The sequence below is a fragment of the Puma concolor genome, chromosome B1 (assembly GCF_028749965.1).
Source record: "Puma concolor isolate L17-30 chromosome B1, mPumCon1.1.hap2, whole genome shotgun sequence".
Classification (NCBI taxonomy): Eukaryota; Metazoa; Chordata; class Mammalia; order Carnivora; family Felidae; genus Puma; species Puma concolor.
Window position 1 is genome coordinate 45,871,857 of NC_141670.1, and position 13,272 is coordinate 45,885,128.

Here is a 13,272-nt window from a genome sequence, read left to right on the forward strand (position 1 = left end):
GAAAGAAGAGCTGGCAATGCATCACGGAGGCCAGTGTGACATGAAAGGTGACCCCCCGCCAACTTAATGGCACAATACATAACCCTTAATGAAGTCGCTATCTTGTCCCTCTTTTCCTGTCTCAGCCCCGTGATTTACGACGGCATCATTTTGCTTTGCCCTCTTTTCATTTCAGCTTTGACAAAGTGGATGAAACAATTATCTTCGTTATCGGCCAGAGCAGTAGGAATGTGATAGTTGGGAGATCTCTGCAGGTGGAAGGCCTTGGCCGGGGATCAAAACCAACGGTGAAATGTACTTGGGAATTGTTTTTCCTCCTCTCCCCTTTTTCCTGTGACTACAGGCTTCTGAAGATGGATTGTGTATCCCAGTGAGCAGGGTGAGCCCTATATCATTGTGGCAAGAAGTAATTTCAGGAGAAGGGGAATCTGCAGATAGAAGAGAGCTTGGAATTTTGCGGTTTCTTCTCTCTGAGCTCCTGATACTTGTTTTTCCACGCACGCCCCGGCCAACCTCTCTCTATCGGACCGCACATCTTACCTGAATGAATGGAACATGGGCTTTTCCATATTATAAGTGAAACCTTGTATTTGTGTAGTCTAAGTTATTTATTCATCCATCATTCATTCACCATTTATTGGGCACCTTCTAGATAAACAAAATTAGGTGCTGTGGAGAGAGAGTGAGACAGAGAGAAGGAATACAGATCTTTATCCTCAAGAAATGGTATATTCTACCGACGGAAGTAAGACATGAATATCAGCGAATGTAACATAAGATAGAAAGATAGATTCGTGTATCAAAGGCTGCAGACAGAGGGTACTGGGGCTGTTCAGAGGAAGGTGAAGTAATTTCCAAAACAGGACAGCCGGACCTCATAAAGGGAGCAGGATTTGAACAAATAAAAATGAAATGCATTTATATCTATCATCTTATAGATAGGGCAGGTACATAGATGGGTAGCTAGGTAGGTAGACCGGTTTCATGTTATTCAGCCAAAATGGCGGAGGGAGTGGGGAAAAAAGATACGTTCTGTTTTGGGTCAGGACAGCAGTAGTCAGTGTTCCAGTCTGTGCCTCTGTGCAGGCTGAGCTGATAGCGGAAGCTGTGTCTTCACTGTGGTTTGGTTTGATGTTCTTCCTGCCTTCCACCCCCATTCATAGGCTAGACGCCGCCCAAGGTGGGGGCTGACCCCTGTGACATCGTTTGTCGCTGGGAACTTACCGATGTGGATACATAAATGCGCTCTGTCACTGACTAGGTCACTTTGTCTCCGGGCTCCATATTTTTCAAAGAGATAAGCTTGCAAAAGCCAACTCCAAGTGTCTTCTTTCCATTGTATTGGCTCAGAGAGAATTGCAATCAGTTTTCACTTACTCATGGGTTCTATGAAGTCCAAAGATAATTGGTTGGAGGGCCTTTAATCAATGAGACTCTCTTCCGCAAATACTACCCAAATGAGGCCTGTGTTATTAATGGGGTTGTTAAAATGGTGAGAGTTTTTCCACAGCATTTTTCTCAGGTAGATGGAAAGCTGTAATGCTGACATGGTTAATTGGGGTCTTAAGTAGGTCCTTCATACAAATCCGCCTGTAAGTAAATTTTAAAATAAATACATCATATAAATTGACATATGTGTATACAGAGAAACCATCTCCGGAAATGTCGATATACAATCCATTTGGCCTCTGTCCCCACTCTCCGCCTGTTCGGTGCATAGAGAGTGAGGGGAGCTGGGAGGGAGGCAGTTCTGCATTCCGAGTCTATTTTCTAAAAGTAGCGTCTATTCAATACTTGACTTTGAGCTGGTCGGTTGACATGTTGGTTGTTTAAGTCTATAGTTAAAATATTAGAGGAAGCAGCATGGACGCAAGGGTCACACCGTTCAACAATGCAGCCGACATATCAGTGGCCACACTGAGCAGCACACAGGAGTGAGCTCAAGATGGCATTCCTGTTATCTCTCCCGCCCCACCTGCCTGGCCCAGGAGCCCACCCCCCAAGCAAGCGTGCCTGCCCTGCCCGCAGAGGCGTAGCCATTGCTGCCTTTGATGTTCAGACCTGCCCCAAATTTTGTCCCCGATGGGTGCTATGCAGAATGAAGAGGTTAAAATGACACCGGCTGCAACAACTACACACGCAGAGCAATTTCTCGTGCGTTCCCTTGGGTCAGTTTCCACGAGGCGGAGGGGTCCGTTTTTACCTGCTCTGCCCTTTATTCCGGTCACGTGGGAGTGGAAGGGCCTCGGTGACCCAGAATACAGCTTGTCCATCATGTGGAGCGCCTCGTGCCTGGGGACCATCCAGAGACTCCCCCTGAGCAGGCAGTGGAGGGTGATGGGATAATCTTTGGGAAAGAAAACAAGACATTTTTTGGCTGGGGTTGGGGAAAAGAGGAGGCGGGAGAGGGGGAACCCTGCAGTCACTTCCTTCGATCTCAGTAAATTGGAAAGGTCTTTCCCCTGATTCCTGCTGATATTTCCTGATGGAAATTTCTTCCATTGACAGAGATACAGATGGAGTTTACCGACATGGGACTGCAGACACACTCTGGGATAATGAAAAAATGCCCAAGGTAGCCATATGCTCAGTGGCAGTTTGTTAGAAGGAACTCCAGTTGGGTGAATACATAATAGCATTTTTGGCAGCATTGACTAAGGGAGATCCTCTGTATTTCTATGTCTTTTTGCATTTTTTGGTCTAATTTGTGTGAATTTTGCAATTGTAGTTCTGTTTATTAACATTCTTTATGAGGCGCTCATTCCTCCCATCCTGGGGTTTATTTCCGAGAGCTGGGACTGAACGGAGGCAAGTCCAAGCTCTGAGGAGAGATTCTATTTTCTGTGCCATTTCTTTAAAATCTCAATCGCGAGCCTCCTTGTCTCTCGTTTGAAAGAGCGTCATAGCAGACAATGATGCTATTAATGATGATAGTGATAATTAACATTATTTTCCCCACAACAACCATCTATTTAGCATTATAGCTTAATTGTTAGACATTGCTATCCTTGTTTCACAATTGTGGAAGCTGAAGGTCTTCGAGGTTTTTGCCCAAGGGAACAACACAATTAGTAATGATAAGATCTGGGATTGGAATCCAGGCCAGCCTTGGCCAGAGCTTCCAGAATTCCATGCTTTCCAGAGCACCATGAGTCTGTCTAACTCGGGGACAGGAATGGATGACAAGACTAAGTGTTTGGTTGTACAACATACCTCTCAGAGGCAATCACACCTCCAGTTTACATTCCTGATTCATTTTATAACCTAAGGCTGCAAGGTTGCCAGGATAGTTTTCTTGAAATACCTGTCTTTATTATTATGTTCTTTTCTGGAAGAAGAGGTTTGTGTGTGTGTGTGTGTGTGTGTGTGTGTGTGTGTGTGTGTGCATTTACTATTCTAGGCTTAGGACTTACCCAAATATTATTTACTTCTATTATTTATTTAGTCCTGGGGTATTGACGGTAACCTAGCAAAGGGGACAACGTGAAGTCCGCGGGAGATATGAACCCAACACACACTTTTGTCCATCCAGTGGCCTGACTCTTTTTCTCTGAGACACATGGCAGAAATAGCACCTTTTAGTGTGGGAATTTGTAGGAGAGAGAGTTCAATTAAGATTTTTAAATGTTTATTTATTTTTCAGAGCGGGAGAGAGAGAGAGAGAAAGACAGAGCACGAGCAGGGGAGGGGCAGAGAGAGAGGGAGACACAGAATCCGAAGCAGGCTCCCTGCTCCGAGCTGTCAGCACAGAGCCCGACGCGGGGCTCGAACCCACAAACTGCGCGATCATGAGCTGAGCTGAAGTCGGATGGTCAACCGACTGAGCCACCCAGGCGCCCTGAGAAAGTTCAATTAAAGGGAAAATGTTGTGATCCAGAACGAAGCTGGGAATGTTTAGAACCAGGGTTTTGAACCCAGAGTGCTCAGTGAATAGTTTGCCCCTGGCTTCCTGATGTAGATGTGAACTGACTGCATGCGGGCCTGAAAAAACTGTGCTCTGGGTGAGGCTGGAGGAGTGGAGGTGGCTCATTTTTCTTCCTTCCTATCACTGCAGTCAATACCTCACGTGTGTCATGCAGGCCACATTGTGGGCCAAGGTGAGCTGGGTGGACCACATGGTCAAGGTAACAAGTACAACCTGTCAGGTTGAAGGTGAAGAGGCTCGTTCCGTAGATGAATTTGCTCCCTTCCTTTGGAGACATTAATAAAAAACACACACCCTCCAAGTGGATTTCATCCCTTCATCCCCTCATTTACCCACCCCGCCCCCGCCCAGAGTTACTGTTCATTCTCCCCAGGTCCAGCTCCTTTCTACCACATGCTCATAATTCCGTGAGTCTAGCTCATTCCTGAGTAGTGTAGAATGTATTGAGGAACCCACATTGTCTGCTCAGGCCCTTGGTTCCCTAAAGCTTCATCTGTCTTCTTCCAAGGCCTGTTTGGTTTCTGCCCCCCAGTCGTTGATGCACGTGAGGGGCGGTGTTGGGAGATGGGTGGTGAGGAGGCAAGACAGATGCACCCGGCGGCAGGTGGGACTAAAGGACCCTCAAACCGTGCCTCGCAAGGGGGCAGGAGAGGTGGGGTGAGGTATGTCTCAGAGGAAGGGGTGCAGCCCACAGCTCCTGCGAGCCCATTGTCCATCCTGTCTGCTTCCGTCTGCCGGAGCGGACAGCTGCTGAGGAATCCTGCGACAGAGCCCCGACAGCTACACCTCTTTTCTCCCTGTAGTCATCTCGGGGCTCTGCGAGGGGGAGCTACAGCCCCGGCCCCCTTCGAAGCAGGTGGCAGGGGTGTGTGAAAGGGAGCATCACTCTCTGTTTGGCCCTGGTTTTTCCCGGACCTCCTCCAGCAGCGCTGTTTCAGGACTAGATGCCTAGTTCGTTTTGTGGCTTAAGTGTAGCAGGGACACTTTGTCACTGATTTCCCCTATGCTTCTACTTTTACTGGAACATGATTCTGTTCATTTGCTTCCTTCAGGGGTGGAGATTAAGGAGAATATAGAGGTTTCGTGTTGACCCATCACTCCATAGCTTGTAACCAGGTTGTTTTGCTTTAATTGCTTAACGCTGCTTCTCAGGCTCTGATTTAGGGCCAGCCACCCCCTCCTTTTTTTTTTTTTTTTTTCTTTCCCTCCAAGAACCCATGCCAGGGCTTACCTGTGGTAAAGGATTTGTCCTCAGAGCAGGCGGCAAATCTGTTGCCTTGGCAGAGGGTGGAAACCATACCTTGTGACATTCTCCTGATAATCCAGCCAGGCCACAGGGCGGCCGGTATTTCAGCAGGGGGTGGGCATCACATATGTAAACAGAAATTGCTCCCCTGTAGGAAGTAGTTTCCACTGACATTGTTTGTCACCTCTGAGAAGTGCAAGCAGTGTGACACGTGTGGTTCTGGTGGGAGAGCCGGAAGCGGACTTAGGTGGGGCTGGTTTCCTGACTTTTATAGGAGGGGAAGCCGAGGCACGGAAAGGCCTGAGGACCATGATCAGACCTCTGGAATGCCTGAGTGGGGCCCCTAGGACGTGCCGCCTCAGGGCCCCTCTCTTCCTCCCCTCACCCTGAGGTCCTCCCACCAGGTAGGCATACCTGTCCTTCTTTAGGAAATCCCAACTCCGAGCCACAGACTGAGGAACCCTGACATCTTCTAATTAAGGAAACACAGTGTCGGCAAAAACAACAACTCAGTGCCAGGCTCCGTGAGGCAGCAGGAACGAATGGGGAGACGGTCTTCCCTGGGGAGCACTGGGTGCTGTGGTTGGTTCCCAGGCCAGTCTGGCAGGCTGCCTTCCTCTTTCAGGAGTCTTCTGGGGGTATTTCCAGACCATTCCTTTTCCAGCTGAGGAGGGTGCCCGGGCGACCAAAGACAGCCCCTGTTGATTCTTCTTTGGGCAATGGTATTTTGCCCCTGTGACTTCAGGGCTGATTGGGGGTGGGCTGGCGTCATGTGCCTGGAGGGCTGGGCCGCGCGAGGCAGCAGCATGGACCCTACCTGAGCACTGGCTTTCTTGGGGGAGGAGCGTGGGGCAAAGCATGGGGAAAATGCTCTTTTCCAGCTTACCCCGTCACCCTAGCCCGGAGCCCTTCGGACCAGGCTCTAGGGGCTAATTGCTCAGAGATGCGATAGAGAAGCTACAGGTTGAATGGCTTCCCTTCCCCCTTCCAGCGCGGGAATCTGCCGGCCCTGTGTGCCCCACATTGCGGGTTCTGCACCATCCGTCTGTGTCTGCCACCTTCTCACTGGCACCTACGGCACCCTGAAGGGGGTGTGAGGGGAAGCAAGGACGCGAGGACAGATGTGCTGGGGCAGCACAGCTTACAGGGGAGAGCAGATGGGCCTAGAAAGATAAACGTGAGTCCAAAGTCCAGCCTTAGTACTTAGACACTGTAATTCAGGTAAACTACTCAACTTGAACTTAAGATTACTTACTTATTATTATTTTTTTAAGTTTATTTATTTTGAGAGCGAGAGAGACAGAGACAGAGAGGGCAAGAGGGGAAGGGCAGAGAGAGAGGGGGAGAAAGAGAGAATCCCAAGCGGACTCCAAGTCGTTAGCACAGAACGCGGTGCGGGGCTGTAACTCACGGACCATGAGATCGTGACCTGACTCAAAAACAAGGGTCAGGCGCTTCACCGATTGAGCCACTCAGGCACCCCAAGATTCCTGATTTATAAGAAGAGGATAGGACTATCTCCCCAGCAGCGTTGTTGTGACACTGAAAAAGGAACACTAAATAAAAGGCGTACCGAGTTGTCCTGCCTGTGTTAGGTACCCGCGCATTCTTCCTTGTCCTCTCCCTGCCCCTCTCCCACCAACATCCTCTCTCAGCTTCATGTGCTAGGTTCCCCAAGGTAAGACCTGGGCCTGATTAGAAGGGGTAGTAACGTGGATCATGATCGTAAAAAGACAAACAACCATGACGAGGAAGCCCATGAGAACACGCTCAACATCATACATCATTAGGAAACTGCAAATTAAAAATGACAATGTGATCTCACGGCACACCTAGTAGAATGGCTAAAATCCAAAGCAGTGATAACACCAAGTGCTGACAAGGATATGGAGCAAAGGGAACCCTCGTTCACTGCTGGTGGCAGTGCAAATGAACAGCCACTTTGGGAGATAGTTTGTTGGTTTCTTCCGAAGCTAAACAGACTCTTACCACATGACCCAGAAATGGTGCTTCTTGGTATTATGTACTACACTGTAATGGTCAGTTGATATATTTGTCAAAACCCATAGAATGTACAACACAGAGTGAAACCTAATGTAAACTATCCACTCTGCTTAATAATAATGTATCAATATTGGCTCATTAATCATGACAGATGCACCAAACTAATACAAGAAGTTAATGATAGGGGAGGGGGAGGAAGGAGGTAAATGGGAACTCTCTGTACTTTCGGCTCAAATTTTCTGTGAATCTAAAACTGCTCTTAAAAAAAAGCCTACTAAAAACAACAAACAAACAAACAAAAAACACAAGGCCAGCAACATAAAAATCAAACACGTCTAGGGTCTCAGGCCCTGACGTGGTGTGGAGCCCTAGCTAGCTCTCCGTTCCTGGACTCCTTAGACCCCAGCAGGGGGAGGGTGGGGGGGGGTGGGGACTGAAAGGGCTAGAAAAAGCTCTGAGGTCAGAAAAAGGGTTTTTCAAGGGGACTCGGGCTTCAGGTGACCCTGGGAAATACGGCCAGGTCATTCAAGTTTTGAGGGAAGGCCACGCAAGTCTTAACTCTGAATTGGTGGGCGTGTTCACAAGCCCAAGCAAGCAGAAGATGAAGAAAACTGGCGTTAGGACAAGTATTTCCCAGGTAGACTTCCCGTAGCCCAGAGAGGAAGTAATGTGCCAAAAGGAGGTCTTCACGATCTCTATGGTTGACCTAATCTCCCCAGTATTTATTATGACTTAAGATGATTTCTCCTTAATTATTTATCAAAATAACGCCACTTTCCATACAAATACCAAACCCAAAATCTGGATGAGATTTGAAGCACCGTCTCCGATACCCTGTCCTCAGATGTGTGAGTGTCCCGCTCACGCTATGCTTGGCATATGGCCGCCCTCTGCTCGAATTCTGGTGACAAGGAACTCTTTCTTTTTCCGGGAAGCCAAGCCTATCTGTGGACAGCTCTCGAGTGAAAACTTCTTTCATGAAATGTTACCACTTTTTAACATAGAGTTTTAATGCCCTCAAAAAGCTGGAGAGTTGAAAACCAGCTCTTTACCTTGAGCTAATATGTCTCCGATGGTCAACTTTTGCGTTCAGAATTTTTTGCTAGAATTGTGTTTTCCTCCTTTCTGTCTGCTTGAGCTCTGCCTCCCTCACCCGTTATCCAAGGAGGAAACACTGAAAGCCAGTGTTATGGTAGAAACTGTCAGCACCTGGCAGTAGCAGATGAAAGTAATCAAAGGTGTAGAAACACGGGGGGACAAGGCCTGTGACACTGAGCCCCAGCCTGCGTGCCCATCCTGAACTTGAATCTCAAAAACTGCCCTTCAATAAAAAGACACCTTAACCGAAACCTCAGGAGATAGAAGCCTAGACGATTGCCACTGGACGCGGTCCATTATTTAATAGGTGACCATAGAGAATTCCTTCTAATTGGGCTTCTTTTAGAGGAGCGTCATTTTAGGGGTTTCATCCAGGAGTATGTTGACAGAGGTGGAAAACAGCCATCACTCAAAGCTGAGCCAAATAACATAAAAATAGAAAGAAATACGTAAAAGTGAGATTCAGCCAAAAATGGGAGAAGGGGGGGGGGGAAGCAAGCAAGAAAGAAAGGGAGCTCACATTATCAACCAATAAACCCAATAATCCATTAGTGACCAAGGTTGCTGAATAATATAGTACTTTCTCAGTGCCATAATTTATACTGCAGACCAGAGAATAGACACGGTTATTAGAGTGAGGGCTACTGGATGACACATGATGCATGACCGAGCGGCATTGATCTTCACACAACAGGAAGGTGTCTAGACCGGGAGATGTATGGCTCTGCGATTCAGAGGAGGGCATATTTCATGGGAGGCCTAATGGAGTAGTGGAGCCAGTGATGGATGGGTGTGCCCAGTTCCAGCAGTAGTGCAGTTAGAGCAGTGCTAATGTCTGACCTCTTCTGAGCCTCGTGTCCTTCATTCCGTCAGGGTGACCTCATTTAAAGGGACAGAAAATGAGATAGGGAGATGGGGGAGGGAGGGGGAGCCGAGGGGCCTGAGCTGAGGGGTGGCAGGGACTAGGCAGCTTGAGGCCGGCAGGGGGCGCTGTGGGGCGGGATTTAAACAGGAGGATGAAAGAAAGGGGCAGCCGGATGCCAAAGCCAAGCCTGACATCCAGGTCCCCAATAATTTGCTGGTAAAATAAGTGCTAGAAAGGTCCTTCAGTGCTCTTTTGCCTCCCCACCCCCACCCCCCATCGTCCCTAAGTCAGAAGCGCCCAGGAATACGATGCGGTTGCCCTGGGAAGCCTGGGGCTCCCTCTCCACTCTGAGAATAGGTCTCCATCCCCAGAGGAAGGAACTGAGTGAGGAAGGAGGTGAAGCACTGAATGTGAGAGACAGGTCTGGCGCTAATGGGCTGAGGCTGTTCGGTGAGCAAGTTGGAGTAATCTGCATCGATTATGCAATAGCAGAGAGAGCCTGTCCTCCCCCTGCACTCCCCATGCCCCGTTAGATGATGCTTAATGCATCCTAATGACACTCTTGATCATTCCTCGGGAAAACTAATGACTCATGCTACAGCCAGTCCAAGCCCAAAGTAGCGCTGTTGGTGGTGGTTTGCCTTTCTCTCTCGCTCTTTTTTCATAAATTTCTTTCTCTGGTTTAGTGTTGAGAGATAGGCAGAAGTCCAATCCAGCTTCGTAGCTGATATTTAACTATGAAAGAAACATTTATCATCATCCCCCATGTTCTCCTTGATTTCTGAGTTACTCCTTATTTGGGATTGACTGGTTTCCATGTAGTAGTGAGGGCTCGGGCACTCCTATAATCCTGCCTCTGTGGAATGAGGGGAAGTGTTAACCCGTTTATATTTCTTTTATACTTTTTCCCACTGCCGCCCCGATGCAATAAACACACAACTGTCTCCCTAAAAGACATGGCTACGACACTCAGTCCCATGAAGACCTTAGCCAAGGTAACTTGACTTGCTACTCTGTTGAGTTCTAGAATTGGGAAGGGATCCCCGGGGGACAGATGGTGTTTGATCATTCAGATACCACGGGTGGTGCATGTGAGATAGTAGCTGTGGTATTAGGGTATTTTCTGTGTCAGGGACTTTGGAAGTTTCTTTATAACTTTGGCCCTTGCTGATTCCTCCAGAAATTGTGCATAAAATTATGTCAGTCCTACACCTAAGACTGTACTTAGTAATCATGAATTAACAAGGCATCCATGAGCTGGCACAGATGAGTGCTAGGGGGTGGGAAGAGGAAGTACTCCTCCAGCTCGTCAACAAATATTTATAGAGAGACTTACAGTGGGCTGGGCTCTTTGTTCTGAAGATGGATCAGAAAACCAAACAAAATGGATCTCACAGTGTATTAAGAAGACAAACATTAAACAAATGAGCATATAAGAAATAAGTCACAGAAAATAACTCATGTTGTTAGGAGGAGGGTAGAAAAGAGAGCATCACTCCTGAGCGCACTTCCGAGATCTGCTTGAAGCATGTACTGTGCTCAGGGGATGACAGACAGCACTAGCACTTTATGTAAATAAAAACATCATGACATGAGTGTTACTCCTATGCCCTTTCTACAGGCGGGAACACTGAGGCTCAGAGAAAGGAAACACTTTTCCCAGGGTCACGTGGCAGAACTAGAGGCAGAACTAGAATGTTATCCAGTTGTATTTAATCCAAAACCTGCTCGCGAAATTAGACATCTACTTCCATCAGGGGCACGGGGGTAGCTCAGTCGGGTAAACGTCCGACTCTTGATTTTGGCTCAGGTAGTGATCTCACAGTCGTGAGGTCAAGGCCTCCATCGGGCTCCACACGGAGCATCGAGCCTGCTTAAAATTCTCTCCCTCCCACTCCCTCTGCCCCTCCCCTGTTCACTCATTTGAGCTTGTGCTCTCTTTCTCTCTCTCAAAAGAAAAAAAAAATCTGTTTCACACCAGACATAGAAATTCCTGGTAGAATAAGTGAGATAAATGAAATGACTTAGATGGAAATATATTTCTTTCTCTTTTTTTTAAATATGAAATTTATTGTCAAATTGGTTTCCATACAACACCCAGTGCTCATCCCAACAGGTGCCCTCCTCAATGCCCATCACCCACCCTCTCCTCCCTCCCACCCCCCATCAACCCTCAGTTTATTCTCAGTTTTTAAGAGTCTCTTATGGTTTGCCTCCCACCCTCTCTAACTTTTTTTTTCCCTTCCCCTCCCCCATGGTGTTCTGTTAAGTTTCTCAGGATCCACATAAGAGTGAAAACATATGGCATCTGTCTTTCTCTGTATGACTTCTTTCATTTAGCATAATACCCTCCAGTTCCATCCACGTTGCTACAAAAGGCCAGATTTCCTTCTTTCTCATTGCCAAGTAGTATTCCGCTGTATATATAAACCACAGCTTCTTTATCCATTCATCTGTTGATGGACATTTAGGCTCTTTAGGTGGAAATATATTTCTTAGTCAAAAGGCACGCATTAATCAGCAAAATCTTAGTAAATTTGATTATATCAAGAGTAAGGTTGTGGAGTAACAAGGACTGGGCTTACTCTCACACCTGAAGCAGGTGAGAAATCACCTGGAATGGATGCCAAAGCCGGCCTCGGGGTGCTGAGCATCAGGAAAGGAAGGAGGGTGATCCCCGAGAGACAGGGCGTGAAGGAGGGGCGTCCTATTGTTATCCCGTTATCCGGGGGGACCATTTCCAGGCTGTTCGGCAAGGAGGGGGAACCCAGGCAGAGCTCAGTGGTCTCCTGAGTTGAAGACACAAAGCGGGGTCCAGAGAGGCCAAGGCAGCTGAGGGAGAGAATAGAGGGGCACAGAGAGAGGTGCAGTGCAGGGGCTCCTTAAATAGTCACCTGAGGGCCTGTCAGGGCATGTGGGCGAGGAAACACCCAAAAAAGAACCTGCGCCAGAGAATGAATCACCTGGAGCAATGATCTCTTCTAACACATTTTTTAACTCTTGGTTTTTTTTCCCCCCAGAACACTAAAGTAATGGAAATATTGAAAAACTCAAAGTAGATGTTTTAAAACTAACCAACTTACTTTCTGTTTTAAAATTTTATTTATACCCAAACTGGAATTTATTATAATTTCATTTTTCTGGCTTTAATGTCAGCCAGCTAATCGGTAATAGTTTCAAAATCAACTTCGTTGCCTGTCTCTTTTCTTAATGAAGAAAATTACCATGTTTAACATTTTTGTCTTTTTTTTAAAGTTTATTTATTTTGAGAGAGAGAGAGCAAGCAGGGGAGGGGCAGAGAGAGAGGGGGAGACAGAAGATCCGAAGCAGGCCCTGTGCTGACAGCAGAGACCCTGATGTGGGGCTCGAACTCATGAGCCGTGACGTGAGATCATGACCTGAGATGAAATCAGATGCTTAATGGGTTGAGCCACCCAGGTGCCCCAACATTTTTTTCTTCACCAAGGAATGATCAATGTTCAAGTGACTTTAGCCACAAGTTGTTTATAGACATCCTTTATTGTATTGTGGAAGTTTCTTTCAATTTCTGCTTTCCTTAGAGGCTTTTAACATAAATGGGTGTTGAATTCTGTCAAATATTTTTCCGGTATTTATCAAGACAATTTTACGATTTTTCATCTTTATTCTTTTAATGTGATGAATCACACTGATTTCTGAATGTTGAAAAAAACTTTGTATTCTTGGTATGAAGCTACTTTGTTATCCTGCATTATATTTCTCTATATTGCTGAATTAGGTTTACTAATATTTTGTTAAAAAATTTTGTGTCTATATTCATGAAGAAAATTAGTAGTATTCTTTTCTGATTTTACTGTTCTTGATTTTATTATCAGGGTAATGCTGATCTCTTAAAATGCGTTGGGAAGTGTTACTTCCTATTTTCTGGGAGATATTATATATTAAATGATATTCTATCATTTATTCCCTAGACTCTACTTGGTAGAATTCACTGATGAAGTAATCTGAGAGTTTTTTTAAGAAGATTTTTAGTTATTAGGTCAATTTCTTTATTAGATATACTGCTATTTCAAATTCCTATCTCTTCTTGCCTCCATTCTGGTAATTTGTAACTTTCAAGTAATTTTCCCACTTATTGGAGTCTAGACTGGCACG

At 46.5% G+C, this 13,272-nt stretch overlaps 1 long non-coding RNA gene across 1 annotated transcript; it reads right to left on the reverse strand.

The window, feature by feature from the left end:
• Positions 1 to 519: 519 nt before the first annotated feature.
• Positions 520 to 5,677, reverse strand: LOC147581619 (uncharacterized). The gene is made up of 3 exons (XR_015249714.1): positions 5,586 to 5,677; positions 2,204 to 2,347; positions 520 to 1,590 (listed from the first exon to the last, which is right to left on the reverse strand). It is a non-coding gene; the product is annotated as an uncharacterized LOC147581619 (long non-coding RNA).
• Positions 5,678 to 13,272: the final 7,595 nt, after the last annotated feature.